At 39.5% G+C, this 19127-nt stretch overlaps 1 protein-coding gene across 3 annotated transcripts in view; it reads left to right on the plus strand.

The window, feature by feature from the left end:
- Positions 1-3710: 3710 nt before the first annotated feature.
- LOC119241613 (cytochrome c oxidase assembly factor 1 homolog) overlaps positions 3711-19127 on the plus strand; it is a 111386-nt gene continuing 95969 nt past the window's right edge. For 2 of the 3 annotated variants that reach the window (XM_054692282.1, XM_054692283.1), the window contains exons 1-2: positions 3711-3800; positions 4944-5007. The gene's annotated coding sequence lies outside the window, so the exon portion shown is untranslated. The remainder of the gene's footprint in view (positions 3801-4943; positions 5008-19127) is intronic. The other variant, XM_037507028.2, reaches the window with a different exon arrangement.

Raw genomic sequence — 19127 nt, forward strand, 5'->3', positions numbered from 1 at the left:
AAATTTTTCTGATAGTTTTTAGGTTAAATCGATGTCTGTATCCCTTTAACATTACTCCAGTTGTCTTTCAGACATGACAAGATAACCCAGGTACATTTTATTTTAATATTTCCTGCACATATCTGGAATCAGGCATTCCTTTACAGATCCTGTTTTACTCTTTAAAAGAAAAATAGTAATTCAGGACCACAATCTGAACACTAAATCATTACATTTAGGTCATTTTAGTGAACTAGACTAGAAAATATATAAAAAATGAAAGATTTATGAGATCTGAAGAGAAACCAGAATATGGGACTAGAAAATATTTAGGAAGGAAATAAGTCATTAATTTTTGATTTTCTATTTGTAACACATTTTCTTACTGTGAAAAAACTTGGTTTCCAAAAACCCTAATATCATTGTTTATTTGATTTTACCCCAATACACACACATAGACATTAATATTACATATATAAACTTATAAACTATTGCAGTGGCTTCAAAGAAAGAAGAAAGATTTTTGTTCTTGGCCTCCAAAGAAAGAAAAAAAAAAAAGATTCTACAACAGGTCTGTGAAGAACAAAGGATTCATTGGACTGCCTTTGAAGGAGAAGAAATTCATTCTTCTCCTGACATTTGAAAAGAGGAGTTGTTGGACCACCTTTGAAGAAGTCAACAGCTGGTCTTTGAAGAGAAAGCATTCATCGTACTACCTTCAAAGAAGGATTTGACAGACAGCCTCTGAAGAGAGAGAAGCATCAAGTACCTCTATGGGATCCAGTGGACTTCCAGACCTCCAGCACACTAGACCTCAGTAGACCTTCACAAGCCATTGCAGAGACTCAGCTACTACATCTGTCTGTGACCCTGTGCCTAATATTGCATGCAAGGAGCACTTTGTGGCTTGGCCTAGTATCTCAAAGAGCTGACCACAGTCTATGGTTCTCAGGCAACATTTACTGTTGCTGTTGAGTCTGTAGCTGTCTGGGCTGGCATCCAGCAGCGGCTTCAGATTGCTGCTGTGGGGTACTGCAGTGTCACCTCATCTTCCACAAGCAGCCTTTGCTTGGGACTTCTGGACACTATGGACACTATTTGGGGGTGAGACAACTGGCCATTTCTGAACTTAGAAACTTTCCTTTCCCCCAATCTCCTCTTTGTTAAATAAACCCAGTGGTTATTGGAACTTCAGCCTGAGTGGTCTGGCAATTGTGCACGTGGGTAAGAATCCCACTGATAGTGACCTGTTTCCCCACATTGGCACTACCTCTTAGCACTGTCTGAAATCTGTTTTAAGTGTCTTTTTTGGTCCTGTTTCAGAAGCAGAACCTCTTGTTTTTCTACTACTTACTACAGGATCTGTTGATCTGGGCAGTAAAGTTTGTAGGGATTGAAGTCCCTAACCTCCAGTTTTGGGAATGGGGGTGGCATAATCTTTCTCACATTTGTGTAATAATTCTAGAGACCTGTGTACCCAAATCTGCAACTTCTGTTGTCTGTTTCCTGGTCTGGCAGTTAGCAGCAGTGATGGCAGCCACTACTGTTTACTCCACCCATGCTGTAATTTTGATTCTGCCCTCCCTCCAGTAACACTGCCTAGACAGCTGGCTTTTTGGCCATCCACCTTTAATAAGCAGGTGTGTGGGTAATCAGAAGTCCTCCAGTGACAAGTTGGTATGAGAAGTATAGATTTTAAACTGTTTATGGAAAATCTTAGGGATATAAGCTAAATTTTGGCTATAAGAAATAGAATCCCTGTCTTAGGTTGACTTAATGCTAACCAATGTTTATTGAGCACTTGCAACATTACCAACACTTACAAAAAAAAAAAAAAAACCAACCTTATTTAATCTTTATATTATCTCTATCAGGAAACTGTAGGGAAGCATATTAGACATACAAGAAGTTCAAAAAGGCAGTGAGCTCTATATTTAGAATGATATTGTTTTCACTCATTCAGCTGTCCTCAGAATAGCTTTATTTCCTTCTGCCATGGCAGTCTGGGCTAGATGTTTCCATTTCAAGAAAACAATGTGGTAGAACTTTCTCATAAGCATGAAATGGTCCTTTTGTTTAGTCTGATTGAATTAACTTATTTGCTCATCCCCTGGCCAATAATCTTTCCTAGCAGAATTCTGTATTATGACAGGCTTAGATTTTATCAGTATCATTTCCTGGTGCTGGGAATAGGATGACTATTTAAATAAATTAGGGGGTTTCGTTACAAAGGGGGAAGCGGGTGATACCGGGATTGTCAGGCCTAGTCTCCCAGCCAGGAACGGAGCCCAGGCTGCAGGGGCAGCGCTGAGCCCCAGCCACTAGACTCCCACGGGTTGGTGTCTCATGAAGCCGCAGCCGGAACTTTGCAGACTCTCAGGCAAGCAAGCGAGAAGAGGCAGGTTTGTTTTGAGAAAGAAAAAGTTTATTGAGGAGAAAAGGAACAATAATAAAGTGGGACTCCCAGGCCAGGAAACCCAGCCTGGGAGGTGCAAGGAAGCCAAAGTGGAGTTATGTCTCAGGGAATATATACCTTTTTTCCCTCATTATTCTAAAACTCCACCAGGCTCTTTGTGATTGCTTAGTTCCCGGCTGTCTCACTTTCTCACTTAATTTGCTACTGAGTGGGGGATCTTCACATTCCTTATCTAACAGCTTTCTCTTTCCCCATTTGTTGCATCTTTAAATTTATGGCCCAGTCTTCTGGATGGGCATCCCTGCATTGAAGTTAAACAGCTGCCCTTCTAAGTTGTCCATAAATTAAACCACTCTCCATTTCCCCAATCTCTACCTCCCTTTGACACTTGAAGGAAACCAAGGCCAGCGTTAACAATGTTTTCCTTGGTCCTGGGATGTTTGTTTTTCCAGGTGGAATTGGTTACACTCCGCTTGCTGCCCTTATGTCTGAAGCCTTCCTCAACTCTCCGAGGTCCCCTCTTGCAGTGTCCCTAAAACTGCCTAATTCCTAGCTTGCCCTGTGTCTCACGGGGAATAGATGTAAAGTAGATACATACAGAATTACTCACTACAGAGTAGTTTTTAAACCTATATTAACATTTAGATAAAACTTTAACAGATTTAATTACAGAAATCTAAATTTGGAATTTTCAAACAAATGGTCTGAAAAGCCTCCTGCCTTTTTTAATAGTTCATCTAGTCTGTGAAATATCAAGCTTGACATAAAGAACTGCAATCTTAATCTGTCTTTGGAAATTTAAGAATACTCTGTGCTGGCTCTATGAAGACTACTAGAGGATGCTTTTTAAAATTTCTTCTGATGTAACGCCGACAGAATGATGACAGTAACAGCTAACGTTCACTACGCACTTAGAGCGCAGGCACTACTTTTGTCCTGAGACAAGGAAGGGACCCGGGACCCCTCGGCCCAATTCCACCCTCAACCAAAAGGCGCAACATGCTCTGTGATTTCGTTTCCTTGGAGTCAGCCTAGGGGCCGCGCGGGGCACTCTGAGCTAGTGGTATACATTTCCTGGGCGGTGCTGCTGGGCAGAATGTACCTCGGGCACTACCGGAAGGCAGAGACCTAAAAGCCGTGATTTGAGGAGCAAACCTTTTCCCCGCCAAAGTCTGAGCGCCCCGGAGCAACACAACACCTCGCGCGACCCTCTCAGCCTCCGCCCTCCCCCGGAGGCGCGCTCTGGCCAGCGGCTTCCGCTTCACAACGCTCTAGCCCGCGAAGCTGGCGGCGCCGGAAGTCTCCACTGCTCCTCATTGGGCGCGTCCGCCGGGGGCTGCTACCGCCTCCTGCGCCCGGAAGGACGCCCCTGCCTTGCGCCGCGCGCTGCTTCACTCCCGGACAGGTTAGGTTGCTCGGGGAGGAAAGGCCCGCGTGTCTTCTACTCTCAGAATCCTGTAGTCCCGCAGAAGGGGTGCCTGATTTCGCGTGCGGGGTGGGCTGCTGCAAAGGGTCTCCTCCGAGGTCACGGCGCCTCTCGTGGTGTCTGGGTCGCCCCGCCCCGCACTGCATGGCTGCTTTGGCGTCTAAAGCGGTCCCTGAGCGTGGGATCCTACAGAGTGCCCCCGGGGTTACCGGGCTCGGTGTAGCGAACCGTGGCCTCGTCTGGCAGTCCTTGCTGTACCTTTTCAGAAGCATATTCGTAAGAGTTGGGATCTTTTCATAGAGGTAAAAGCGGGCACTCTGTTGGTGTTACTAAGTTGCACTCTTGAGAGGACCCCGCCCCAGGTAATTGGAGAAAAGAACTTTTTATAGCTCAGTGGTCATGTTAGGGGGAAAAGGATGTCCCAAAGCTAATTCCATATAGGCGTTGTGGACTCCACCCCCACCCCAGGTCAAAGCCAAAAACACTGGGAACTCCATATCCCATCACCACCAAAGGGAAGGTGGCTGGGACCTGAGGGTGGGGTTAAGCAGCCAGGTGGATAGAAAAGGCAGACACGTGGGCTTTGGGGAGCCCCCATTTTTGGCATAGTGAGTTTTGTCCTCATCACAGATGAATTCCATACAGAAGCTGACGAGAGATGATTTTCATTGTGAGAGACGGTGCATGTATGTGTGTATGTGAGTGTGCGCTGTACCATAATTTCAAAAATCCGTATTTGTATATTTTAATAACTTCTCTCCATTCTCACTTCAAGGGATCTGCTTCTAAGATACTGTTTCTCTTCTTCACTTTTGACTAGTGTTAGTAACTCTCTTAACATTTGCCTTTTAAAATACATAACCTGATTGTGTTACTCCTTTGTTCAAAATTTTACTGTCTTCCCATCGATTCAGGATAGTGCAAATTCCTTAGTGTCTTCAAGACCCCACTTCTTGATTCCCGCTGATTTTTTTAGTTTCATCCCCTTTAATGGAAAAGGCACGTACACTTACACCTATGCTTGCTTCTGCCGTGCCAACCTGCCCTAATTTAATCTCTTTGGATATGATAGTTTTATAATGCTGTACTCATATTCTGAAATTTATTTTTCCTTTTAATAAGAATGTTTTGGATTCCTAATGTTGCCAGTCGCTGTTTCAGGAACTGAGGAAATAATGGGGAAAAGGTAAGATATACAGTCCTATTTCACATACCATATAATTTACCCAGGGACATTGATTGCAATACAGTCACAATGTTATGGCAGAATTAGGGAACCAGGCAGCACTCAGAGAGGAGGGAAAGCCTTTACGCAGGTGGGCCCAGAGGAGATCTTTCTCCAAAAGCAGGAAATTCCTAAGCAGTTATCTGGGGTGCATAAGTTAGGAGTGTGGCCTTGAGAACGGTTATCAGTTACTCCCTGGAACTTTCAGTCTACATTGAAGTTTTGTCTCAGCATAACTTCAGCTAATTAATAGGTCAGCCTGACATTTTCCACTTCAACATTGTGCAGTCATCACCACAATCAACTTAAAATATTTCATTACCCTCCCCCCCCCCCAAGCCCTGTACCTGTTAGCATTCTGTTTTGATTTCCCTCTACATCACAATAGTGTGGCTCAACCAACTCTTAGAAAACTAAGATCTCTTAATACCAAGATGACATAAAGACTAAGCCCCCACTTGACTTTTTATTCCTTAGATTTTAGAGGAAGACAAAATACAGTCTCATAAAAATGATTTTAAAAGACATCTTTTACAGTTACTAGTGTCAAAGCTCAATATTGATTCCTAGTTTTTGGTTAGTAGATTGTTACCTTTCGTCAGCCCAGCTCCCTCTACAACATCTCATAAACTCTCTGTTTAATATTCCTTCATTGCTATTATAGTCCATATACCATAATAATCATCAAATGTATTAATGGGGAGAGATGGGAGAACCATGGTGTAAATGTGATTTTTTGCTCACATTTTGGGTTCATTTGTCATTTGGGCACTCACTTCTTGTGGGCTCTTAGCACCTTGTGGCATTTTGGCATTGACAAAATGCATTGAATTTGGATACTCCAGACTCTTGGAACTTTAGCATAACTTAAATGTGACTTCTCTAGCATCCAGAAAATACCAAGATGGCATAAAGACTAAGCCCCCAACTTCACCTGTTTATTCCCTTAGATTTTAGAGGAAAACAAAATACAGTCTCATAGAAATGCCTTAAAAAAGACACCTTTTGCAGTTACTAGAGTCAAAGTTGAGTAATGATTCCTAATTTTTGGTTTAGTATATTGTTAACTTGCATCTGTCCAATGCTAGGGTAAATAACAAGGTGATTTACTGTAAATTGGTCCCCTTTTGAAGCACTTCCAAGTCCTTATTTAAATATTTCAACACGTTTGTGTCAGATTAGAACCTAATCTTATTTGGACCTATTACCTGTGGGCTTTACATGATAAAAAGGTTGAATTCTATGTAAATACTTCCACATTTTTTTAAAAATGATTTTGCCCCCTTTCTATAAACATGGCAGTATTTTTATCTTGCTTTGTAAAAATTAGGTAAAAATTACAGGAAAATGACCATTTTGTCTTTTGGTTTACAATTCTTGAATTTTAACTTGTGTGTGTGTGTGTGTGTGTATATGTATGTATGTGTATGTGTAGTGACCACCACTGACTCCTTCATGGGCCTCCCTGGTGGCGCAAGGGGTTAAGTCTCAGCACTATGAAGTAATCCGTAGCCACCTTGCCAAGGAGCTACCCACATGGCACACCAGACCTCTCCTGTCTTGCCTGCTGCTCCCCTCAGCAGTGTATTTCAGTGGATCTGCCTGTTCTGCTCCCCAGTCTTGTCTCTAGTTAATCCTTTCACTCCCCCCCTCCCACTTCTGGCATGCACCCCAGCTCTTGTATGCATAAATAAACAAATCTTTAAAAAAAAAAAACTCCTTCATGCTATCCCTTTATGGTTACATCTTTTCCTAATACTAAAACGTGAATGTCATTTTATACTTTTTATTGTGGGAAACAGAAGTAATGCATCCTGTCTTTTCTCTTTACTAAAGGCTTTAGGTGTAATAGGCTAGAAAGGATAAAATCAATATAGTCACTTCGTTTTTTTTTTACAGAAAATCACAAACTGACACAAAGTTGATTATAAATAATATGTTTTTCTAGTGATGTCTTCCACAAGGTGGCAGTATTGTGATATAATAGGCCATTAATAAAGCTTGTGCCTTTTATCAGCTGGAAAATGATTGCTTTAAGTTTTTACTTCAGAAAAACAGGACAGTTAATTAAGAATTAACATTTAACTTTTGAATCTTTTTTTTTAAATTTATTCCAAAACCTGTCTAACTCTTGCAGTATTCTTAGCAAAGCAACCTATAAACATATCTTAATACTTTAATATTTATTTTCAAAAGTTTACAGAGTTATGAGTTAATTCTTAAGGTTAAGTTTTTTTTTAACGATTTATTTATGCATACAAGAGCTGGGGTACAGGCCACAGGTGTGTGGGGGTGTGTGAGAGGATTCACCAGAGACAGTGTGGGGAACAGAACAGATGGATTAACTGAAATACACTGCTGAGGGGAGCAGCAGGCGAGATAGGAGAGGTCTGCTAAAAAATTTACCTCCATTTTATTTTTCACACAAAATCCAATCAAAATTATAAAAACTAATCCTATCAATCTCCATTTCAAAACCATTATACTTAGAATGAACTTTTCCACTCCCCTGTGTAATCTGCTTTTTCTACTTATTGCTACTACCTCATATCCTAACCACTTTTCCCTTGTTCACTGTGCTCCATCCTTTCTGGTGTCCCGCTTGGTGGAGATGTGGAGAATAGATGCAGGTAAACCAGAGCAAATGGGCATTGTAGGTGAAGAAAAGATTCTTAGGACATTTTTCATAGTCATTAGAAACCATTACTTGCTTACATTTCAGTACCTCAAATTAAGTCTAGGTATAAGCCCACATCTGAGTATAGATTCATTGTGGGGAATAATTATGTTCCAACTGAGAAAGGAAATGTAACCCAGGCAGTCATTACCTGTAATATTCCAAGTGTGGATAATCCTTTATATTTGGTAGTTTTCACTTAGTGTGCCTAAAATGATTTTATTTTTGTAGTTTCATTCTTCTAGCATTTAATGCCGTAATGAATTAAGATGACAGATTGAGGGCCTCCCCGGTGGCACAACGGTTGAGCGCTGGGTTGCGAGGCTGCCCGCGGCCTCTGCAGTGCTGGTTCGATCCCCGGCTGCTCCCTGGCCACTGGAGGAGGGTCCCGCATGGCGCGCAGACCTCTCCTGCCGCCCGCTGCTCCCCTCAGCAGTGTACTTTGGTCCTTCTGCCTGCTCTGCTCCCTGCTCTGGCTCTGGTGAATTCTCTCACCCTCCCGTGCTTCTGACTGTTCCCAGTGCTTGTATAAAAACAAAGCAAACAAACAAACAAACAAATAAATAAATAAAACATGCCTCTATAAAAAAAAAAAAAAGATGACAGATTGATTCTTTTCTTGGTTCCTCTTGAAATCTCACTAACACTACATTGAAGACCTAAAAGGACAAGAACATTAGAAAGGGAAATAATAGCAACACAGTTTGTAATACTGAAAGCCAAGAATGAGTGGAAATTAAACACCCAAGATTCATGAATCCTAAGTTGACAGAGGGGAAACCTGAAAACAGTCTTAGTTACCTTGTAAAGTCCTCCAAAGTTGAAGAACTGGATGCCAGGTATTGCTGAGAGAGAAAATAAGGAAGATTGGGTGATTATTTCTGAGAAGCAACTTTCCCAATGGATGCTGTTTTACCTTGGGACAAATTCTATGGTTTGAAAGCAAATGATCTCTGGATAAAGTAGTACTTCCATTTAAGAAGGAATTCCTAGCATTTAAAATGCCAGGAAAAGAATTAAAATTCCTCTGAGATTTAATGCTCAGTAGTCAGTATTATTGGATACCTTTGGTTCTAAGATACCCTTGATATCAAGTAGAAAACAAGACCAGACTATACACACTGAGTAGAAAGTCGTAAAGAGATAGGAACATCTTGGAGGAAAGCATCATGATCTAATCAATAATACTTGTAGTTGTTGCCATATTATAAATACATTTTCATGCTCTGCTGCTAACAGTGAGTTATTAAAATAACTATTAAGAAGTTTATCTGGGCCTCCCCGGTGGCGCAGCAGTTGAGCGCTGGGTTGTGAAGCTGCCCGCAGCCTCTGCAGTGCCGGTTCAATCCCCTGCTGCTCCCCGGCCACCAGAGGAGGGTCCCACATGGTGCGTAGACCTCTCCTGCCCCCCGCTGCTCCCCTCAGCAGTGCACCACCGTCCTTCTGCCTGCTCTGCTCCCCACTCTGGCTCTGGTGAATTCTCTCACCCTCCCGCGCTTCTGACTGTACCCAGTGCTTGTATAAATAAATAAATAAATAAATAAATAAATAAATAAATAAATAATAAAAATTAAAAACAAAAAAATATATAAATAAACAAATAAATAAATATTTTTTTCCTCTTATCCTACTATCCATTTTATGCTGTAAAGCCAGACCAGAGCTCTGACTCTAGCTTCCACTATTAAAGAGTAAACTAACCTTCACTGTCTCTGTTCATACTCTCCACCAAAGCAAACACCTTCCCTCTGCCCCAGTGACGATTGCCCTTTCTCTCATCGAAACTCACTCTCATATGTTTCATTCACAATTGAGTAAAAATAATCCATATAACACATATCCGAGTATTTCTGTTTGATTTCCATAGGATTTCTATGGATATTGTGGTGAGATATGTGAATTGGTTAATGTTTGGCTGAACAATAATTCTTTTACTGAAGGACTTCTCAGTCTTCAAGTAGCTAATGGGTACTACAAAGAGGAACATATGCCAAGCAGTTGTTTCCATGCTTAATAGAATATGTGCCCCAAAAATAATCTATCTGAGAAAGAATTAAGTTATTTAAAATCTTACTCTTCAAAATGAAGTGCTGAGAACAGTTTGACTACTAAATATACTTTGGAAATTATTTCTTAATAGTATTGTCTGCTTTGTAAATATAAGTATCTCAAGACAAGTGAGAAACTTGAGGCATTAGTTAAAAATATTGGCTAGGAAAATATTTGAGGGGGAAAAAGTGGGAAATTTGGTCTCCCCCGTGACCTTGAATTTAGGTGAGTAAGCAGCCCCACTTACAAGATTGACACCCTTTTTTTATCTTTTTTTAAAATTTTTAAAAATTTTTTTATTTTTTTAAATAAATTTTATTTTTATATTCCCCATACAATTGTAATCCCCTTATTTTGACCCCAATCCCTCACCTCCCCACCCCCCCACCCCCCAGAGTGTCTCTTGTTCATAGTTGTTTGTTTTTTTTTTTTTAAATAATAAATTTTATTGTTATATTCCCCATACAATTGCAGCCCCCCATTCTGACCCCAATCCCTCCCCTCCCGCCCCCGCCCCCTAAAAGTGTCTCTGGTTCATAGTTTTTTGTTGATTTTGATTTTCACTTTCTTATAGTTATTCATTTTCCTGGTCCCTTATTTAAGTTTTCTAGATTCCTGTTATGAGTGAGACCATCCGGTATTTTTCTTTTTCTTTTTGGCTTATTTCGCTGAGCATAATCCCTTCCAGCGCCATCCATGTTGCTGCAAATTGCATGTGTTTATCTTTTTTGAATGCTGAGTAATATTCCATGGTATATATGTACCACATCTTCTTGATCCAGTCATCTATTTTTGGGCATTTGGGTTGTTTCCAAAGCTTAGCTATTGTAAACAGTGCTGCTATAAACATAGGGGTGCAGGTGTTCTTTGGAATTGATGTTTCTGTGTCTTTTGGGTAAATACCTAGGAGTGGAATTGCTGGATCATATGGAAGTTCTATGCTTAGTAGATTCAGAAATCTCCACACAGCTCTCCATAATGGTTGGACCAGTCTGCACTCCCACCAGCAGTCCAGGAGAGTTCCTTTTTCTCCACATCCTCGCCAACATTTGTTGTTGCTAGTTTTTTTAATATGTGCCATTCTCACTGGTGTAAGATGGTATCTCATGGTAGTTCTGATTTGCATTTCCCTGATTACAAGTGATGTTGAACATTTTTTCATATGCTTGTTGGCCATTTGCATTTCCTCTTCAGAGAAGTTTCTTTTTAGCTCTTCTGCCCATTTTTTGACTGGATTATTTTCTTTGTTTGTGCTGAGTCTCATCAGCTCTATGCAGATTTTTGTGATCAGTCCTTTATCATTAGTGTTGTGTGCAAAAATGTTCTCCCAGTCAGTGGGGTTTCTCTTTGTTTTTGTTATTGTCTCTCTTGCTGTGCAGAAGCTCTTTAATTTGATGTAGTCCCAGCTGTTTATCTTTGCCTTCACTATCACTGCTTTGGGTGATGTTTCTGTAAAGATGTCTTTGATGGGGAAATGCAAATCAAAACTACCATGAGATACCATCTTACACCAGTGAGAATGGCACATATTAAAAAAACTAGCAACAACAAATGTTGGCGAGGGTGTGGAGAAAAAGGAACTCTCCTGCACTGTTGGTGGGAGTGCAAACTGGTCCAACCACTATGGAGAGCTGTGTGGAGATTTCTGGGCCTACTAAACATAGAGCTTCCATATGACCCAGCAATTCCGCTCCTAGGTATTTACCCAAAGGACACAGAAACATCAATTCCAAAGAACACCTGCACCCCTATGTTTATAGCAGCACTGTTTACAATAGCTAAGCTTTGGAAACAACCCAAATGCCCAAAAATAGATGACTGGATCAAGAAGATGTGGTACATATATACCATGGAATATTACTCAGCATTCAAAAAAGATAAACACATGCAATTTGCAGCAACATGGATGGCGCTGGAAGGGATCATGCTCAGCGAAATAAGCCAAAAAGAAAAAGAAAGTACCGGATGGTCTCACTCATAGCAGGAATCTAGAAAACTTAAATAAGGGACCAGGAAAATGAATAACTATAAGAAAGTGAAAATCAAAATCAACAAAAAACTATGAACCAGAGACACTTTTAGGGGGGCGGGGGCGGGAGGAGAGGGATTGGGATCAGAATGGGGGGGCTGCAATTGTATGGGGAATATAAAAATAAAATTTATTATTTAAAAAAAAATTAAAAATTAAAAAAAAAAAGATGTCTTTGATGTGCATATCACGTAGTGTTTCACCTATATTTCCTTCTATGTATTTTATGGTTTCAGGTCTTCTGTCTAGTTCTTTAATCCATTGTGAGTTGATTTTTGTGTATAGTGTGAGGTAGTGGTCAAGCTTCATTCTTTTGCATGTAGCGACCCAGTTTTCCCAGCACCATTTATTGAACAGACTTTCTTTGCTCCGATGCATAGTCTTTGCTCCATTGTCAAAGATTAGTTGATCATAAATCTGTGGGTTTATTTCTGGATTTTCTATTCGATTCCATTGGTCTGTGTGTCTGTTCTGGTTCCAATACCATGCAGTTTTGATGATTATGGCTTTGTAGTATAGTTTGAAGTCTGGGAGTGTGATGCCTCCATTCCCTTCTTTTTTTTTTCAGGAGAGCTTTGGCTTTTCGGGGTTTTTGGTGATTCCATATGATTTCATCAATAATTGTTCTATTTCTTTGAAGAATGTCATTGAAATTTTTATTGGAATAGCATTGAATCTGCATAGTGCTTTTGGTAGGATGGCCATTTTAATAATGTTAAATAAATAAATCTTTAAAAAACAAAGTTTATCAACACCTGTGGGTACATAGCAGCATTATTTACAATTGCCAAATCATGGAACCAATCCAAGTGCCCTTCCAGTGATGAGTGGATAAACTGTGGAGAACGTATCCAATGGAATATTATACAGCTGTGAAGAAAGATGAAACAGTGGTATTTGGGACAAAATGGATAGACCTTGAGTTGATTATGTTGAGTCCGTCAAAAAGTGAAAGACAGCTTTTGGATGGTTTCACTCATCTGTGGAATATAAATACCCATAAAACAGTTACATGAAAGCAATAGAAGAAATCATTTGAACTCAGCTAAAAATGGTAAAGGGTACCAATGGGAATAGGGGAAAGAATTGAAGGGCTGGGGGAGGGAGGGAGAAATGCTGGTTTGGTAGAAGGAAAATGAAACACTTAAAAAACAGAAATACACTTTGTATACTTCATTTAAATCCTATAAATGATGTTCTAAGAAATAAGTTTGAGAGCAAAATAAATTTCTAACATTGGCAGTGGCAATATGTTGTTCTGTGTAAATCTGTTAAATCTTGCTGAGACATCAGTGTTGTGTATATAAATGCTACCAAGAATCTGCTGGTGATTTTGAGTTCAGAATATTATGTATAGACTATATAGTTCTTTGTAAATGCTTTACAGATAAATTACAAAGAGAAGGTTTGAACGGTTTTATAGAATACAAAAATATAAAATGAGAAGTTGATCTGAATTGGAAAAAGTAATGATTTCAAAGGCAAAACCAAAATCAAAGTATTTGAAGGAACATCTGCCCCTAATACTCAATTTGAAGATACATTTTGATGCACTGTGAATTTGAAAATGAATAAAATTTTCTATATCTGGAATATATGTAATGAAAGATTATTAAACAGGCAAGTAATACAAAGCATGTTTAAGATTTTAAGAATGATAGCTTGTAAATATTTATAGTATCATTCATTTTTTGCAAGATTTTTTATCATTGCAATTTATTTTTTTATATTGTTTTTAATTTGTGTATATATATATATTTTTAAGATTGATTTGTTTTATTTATACATACAGGAACCAGGGTACAGGCCAGATGTGCGGGTGGGTGAGAGGATTCACCAGAGACAGAGCAGGGAACAGAAGAGGCAGTGTGACTGAAATATACTGCTGAGGGGAGCAGCAGGCAAGACAGGAGGGGTCTGCTGCGCTATGTGGGTATCACTGGCTAGCTAGGATCAAAGCTGCGCTGCAGAGGCTGTGGACAGCTTCACAACACTGCACTCAATCATGTGTGCCACCAGGGAGACCCTAATTTGCATATTTCAATGAAGTTTTACATTGTTAATTTTTTCACAGTATAGGATTTATCCCCTCAGGTGTGGTCACTCTAGCTCTCTCACAGCTAGAGCATCCATAGTCCACCAGGCTCTTCCCCACCCGTTCTCACCACTTCTCTCCCTCCCCTCCTAGATGTCTCATATCTATGGCCAGCTTCCAACGGTCAGTTTTATAGTTTGCCTTTGTCTGATGCTTTATTTGGTTTCTCTACATACCACATATGAATGGAACCATCAGGCCTTTATCGTTCCCCTTCTGACTTATTTCACTTAGCATAATCCCAGCTCCATCCATGTTGCCACAAATGGCATATTATCTTTTTTGATTGCAGTATAGTATTCTGTTGTGTGTGTGTGTATATATATATGTATATGTGTATATATATATATATCACAACTTGATGCAGTCATCTGTTTTGGGGCATCTGGGTTGTTTCAGTTATTGTAATTAGTGCTGCAGTAAACATAGGAGTTCAATTTTTTTGTGTAGATTTCTAGGAGTGGAATTGCTGGCCATATGGTAGCTCTGGTTTTAGAAATTGGAGGGTCCTCCACACAGCTTTTCATAGTGGTTGAACCAGTTTGATTTCCCAACAGCAATGTAACAGAGTTCCTTTCCCTCCACATCCTCACCAGCATTTGTTGCTTCCAATTTTTTTTTAAAGATTTATTTATTTATGCATACAAGAAATGGGGCACAGGTCAAAGTTGTTGAGGGTGGTGGTGAGAGGACTCACCAGAGACAGCAGGGAACAGAACAGGCAGATTGACTGAAATACACTGCTGAGGGGAGCAGCGGGCGAGTCAGGAGACATCTGCTATGCCATGTGGGTAGCTCCCTGTATGGGGATCGAAGTCCTGTTGCAGTGGCTGTGGATAGCTTCACAGGTTGCGTCTTAACCTCTTGCGCCACCAGGGATGCCCCGCCAGTTTTAATTATTACGGTTTTGTAGTACACTTTGAAGTCTGGGAGTGTAATACATTTATTCTCTCTGTCTTTAATTAGGAGAGCTTTGGCTATTATAGGTATTCTATGATTCCATGTGAATTTCAGCAATATTTGTTCTATTTCTTTGGAGAATTCCATTGTGTCTTCTATTTCTTTCAACACTGCTTTGTAATTTTCTTAGTGTTGGTCTTTCATATCCTTTGTTAGGTTTATCCCCAGGTATTTAATTTTTTTTTTTTTGGTACAACTGTAAATGGCGTGGTATTTTTTTTTTCTTCTAAATTTATTTATGTATAGAAGAGCTGGGGTGTCAGACCGAGGTTTAGGGGTGGGAGGAAGGCAGAGGATTCACTGGAGACAGAGTGGGAAGCAGAACAGGCGGATTGAGAGAAATACACTGCTGAGGGGAGCTGTGGGTGAGACATGAGTGGTCTACTGCACCATGTGGGTTAGCTCCCTGGCTGGGGATCAAACTCCTGCTGGAGTGGCTGCACATAGCTTCATAGTGTTGAGACTCAACCCGTTGTGCCACCAGGTTAGCCCTGGATGGTTTTTTTTTTTTTTTAAAGATTTATTTATTTATTTATACAAGCACTGGGTACAGTCAGAAGTGCGGGAGGGAGAGAGAATTCACCAGAGTCAGAGCCGAGAACACAGCAGGCAGACTGATGAAGTACACTGCTGAAGGGAGCAGTGGGCGGCAGGAGAGGTCTACGTGCCATGTGGGACCTTCACCCGGTGGCCGGGGATCGAACCGGCGCTGCAGAGGCTGCGGGCAGCTTCACAATCCAGCGCTCAACCGCTGCGCCACTGGGGAGGCCCCCTGGATGGTATTCTTAATTCCACTTTCTTCAGACAGTTTGCATACAGGAAGACTACTGATTTTTGTGTTGATTTTGTAACCTGCTACTTTACTATCTAGTTCTTGATATGGACCTGGATTATTGTTTTCATTAGTTTTTCTGTAGTTTCTTAGTGTTTTCTCTCTATTTTTACATTATTATCTGCAAATAGTGATAGTTTTACTTCTTCTTTTCCTGTTTGGATTCCTTGAATGTCTTTCTCTTGTCTTAGTTTTCTAGCTAGGACTTCCAGTATTATATTGAAAAGCAGTGGTGAGAATGGACATCCTTGTCTTGTTCCAGATCTTAAAGGGAAGGATTTCAGTTTGTTTTTTTTAAAGATTTATTTATGCATACAAGAAGTGGGATACAGGCCAGAGGTGTGGGGAGTGAGAGGATTCACCAGAGACAGACTGGGGAACAGAACAAGCAGACTGACTGAAATACACTGCTGAGGGGAGCAGCTGGTGAGAAAAACACCTGAAATGAGAAAGTATACAAGCATACATTGTGCATAAATGAACAATGATGTAAAAAAATATATCTATGTAAATTAAAAAAAGAATTATGTGAGCTGTGGGTTTGTGTATATGATTTTTCTTATTTAATGAATGTTCCTTTTATACCAAGAATTTTGAGGGCTTTCATCATAAATGGATGTTGATCTTTGGTAGATGCTTTCTTGGCATTTGTTGCTATGATCATATGGTTTTTATTTTTCTTTTTGTTGATGTGTTGATTACATTAATTTTCAAGTCTTGAACCATCTTTGTGTCCCTGGAATAAATCCCTTGTGGTCATAGTGTATAAGCCTTTGATGCACTGTTGGATTCAGTTTACTAGGATTTCATTGAGGATTTTTGAGTCTGTTCATTGGGGAAATTGGCCTGTAATTTTCTTTTTGCATGTGTGTTGTCTTTGTTTAATTTTGATATTAGTGTAATGTTGGCTTTTAAAACATATTTGGTAGTATTCTTAAGGTTACTCAATTTTTTTAAAGAGTGTTTTTAGGATAGGCACCAATTCATCTTTGAACATTTGATAGAACTCATTTGTGAAAACATCTGGTCCTAGGCTTCTCTTTTGGGGGAGAATTTTGATTACTGTTTCCATTTCATTTCTTGTAATTGGTTTGTTTAGGTTTTGTATTTCTTTTTTATCCAGCTCTGTGTGATTGTAGATTTCTAAGAATTTGTCCTTCTCTTCTAGGTTGTTGAACTTGTTTGCATGTACACATTTGTAATAGTTTCTAATTTTTTGTATTTCTGCTATGTTTGTTGTAATTTCTTCTCTCAATTATAAACCTATATATTTGTGTTTCTTTTTTCTTTGTTAACTTTTCTAAGAGTTTGTCTATTTTATTTATGTTTTCAAAGAAACAGCTTTTGGATTGTCTTTTTATTTCTATTTCATTTCTACTTCAATTTTTATAATTTCCTTTCTTCTGGCTTTTGGAATTTTTTGTAGTTATTTTTCTTTTCCTTAAGGTGGTAGATTAGGTTGTTTCTTTGGGTTATTTCTTGCTTCTTGATATGGGCCTGTGTTGCTATATACTTTCTTCTTAATGCTACTTCTGCTGAGTCCCATACATTCTGGAAAGTTGTGTCATTTTTGTCATTTGTTTCAATGTATTTTTTAATTTTGTTTTAAAAGAGACAGTGGTCTCTCAGTAGCATGTTGTTTAGTGTCCATTTTATTGGCAATCTCTTGTTTTTGTAGTTGATTTCTGGTATGATAACTTTATGGTTAGAGAAGATACCTGGTATGATTTCAGTCTCATGTGTTTGTTGATGTTTGTCTTATGACCTAATATGTGGATTATCTTGGAGAATGATCCATGTTCATTTTAGAAAGATGTGTATCCAGGATTTTGGTGGTGCAGTGTCCTTTGGATGTCTGTTAGACCCATGTGGTCTAGGTCTTTATTTAGAGTGATTATGTCCTTGTTTATCTTTTGTCTCCATTGTCCAGGTCTTGGTGTGATTGGACTGTTGAAGTCTCCTACTGCAAATGCATTTTCTCTAATAACTGCTATTATAGCTGATAATTGTCTAATGTGTTTTGGTGTTCCTTCATAGGTCAGTATATATACTGAGTGTCATTATGTCTTCCTGGTGATCACTATATGGATACCATTCGTGTCTCTTGTTACCTTTTTTAGTTTGAAGTCTATTTTATCTGATATAAGTATGGCAGATCCTGCCTTCTTTTGTGGTCCATTTGATTGTAGAATTGTTTTCCAACCCTTTACCTTCAATCTATTTTTAAGTTTAGCAGTTAGGTGTATTTCTTGGGGACAGGAGAAGGTTGGATTCTGTTCTTTAATCCAGTGTTCTACTCTGTGTCTTATTGGTGAGTTTAGTCCATTTGCATTTAGGGTGATTATTGATATGTGGAAGTGTGTAATTTTCATTTTATTCATTGGTTTGTTGTTCTATTCATTATGTTATTCTGTTCACCTCTTTATTCCTCTGTTGGTTTAGATTTTAAGGTCCCTTGTCATATTTCTCAGAGTGGAGGTTTAGTAGTGAGTTTCTGAATATTTTTTCTGTGAAGGTCCTTATTTTCCCCTCATATGGGGAGAAGACTTTGCAGGGTATTTTTTTTTTTAAGACAGATTTATTTATTTATACAAGAACAGAGGAACGGTCCAGATGTGCAGGAGGGTGAGAGGATTCACCAGAGACAGAGTGGGGAACAGAACAGGCAGACTGACAAAATACACTGCTGAGGGGAGCAGCGGGCGCGACAGGAGAGGTCTGCCGCGCCATTTGGGACCCTCACCGGCTGGCCAGGATCAAACCAGCGCTGCAAAGACTGTGGACAGCTTTACAGCGCGACACTTAACTGCCTGCATCACCAGCGGAGGCCCTTTGCAGGGTATTCTTGGCTGGCATTTTTTTGTCTTGGAGTTTGGTGAATATTTCACTGTATTCTCTTCATGTCTGTAGTGTTTCTCTGAGGAGTCTGATGTCAACCTATTCAGTTTTCCCCAATAGATCAGTTTCCTTCCCCTGATAAGTTTCATTGTTTTTCCTTTGTCTTGACCTTCTGGAAGCTATACTATTATATGTCTTGCTATAGTTTTTCTTTCATTATGGTAATTTGGTGTTCTTCTAGCTTCCTGTATGTATTTTCATTCCCTTCATGTTTGGGAAGTTTTCCTCATTTATTTCCTTGAATAGTTTTTCAGTTCCTTTGTCTCTCTCTCTCTTCACCTCTGGGATTCCTATGATTCTTATATTTCCTTTCCTCCTGGTGTTAGATATTTCTTGAGTTGTTTCTTCATTCTTTTTTCCTTTGTAACTCTTTTTTCTTTGGTTCTTATTATAGCTGTATCTTCGGCAGTATGGGTTTGTTCTTCCCTTTCATCTATTTTCATGGCTTTTCCCAGAATTCTTCAGCTTCTCCGCTGTTCTTGTAATACCCAGCCATTTCTTTATTTCTTATTTAAAGATTAAAGATTCTCATTCCTTTGTC

The sequence above is a fragment of the Talpa occidentalis genome, unplaced genomic scaffold, assembly GCF_014898055.3.
Source record: "Talpa occidentalis isolate TD23 unplaced genomic scaffold, MPIMG_talOcc4v2.1, whole genome shotgun sequence".
In the NCBI taxonomy this organism is placed as follows: Eukaryota; Metazoa; Chordata; class Mammalia; order Eulipotyphla; family Talpidae; genus Talpa; species Talpa occidentalis.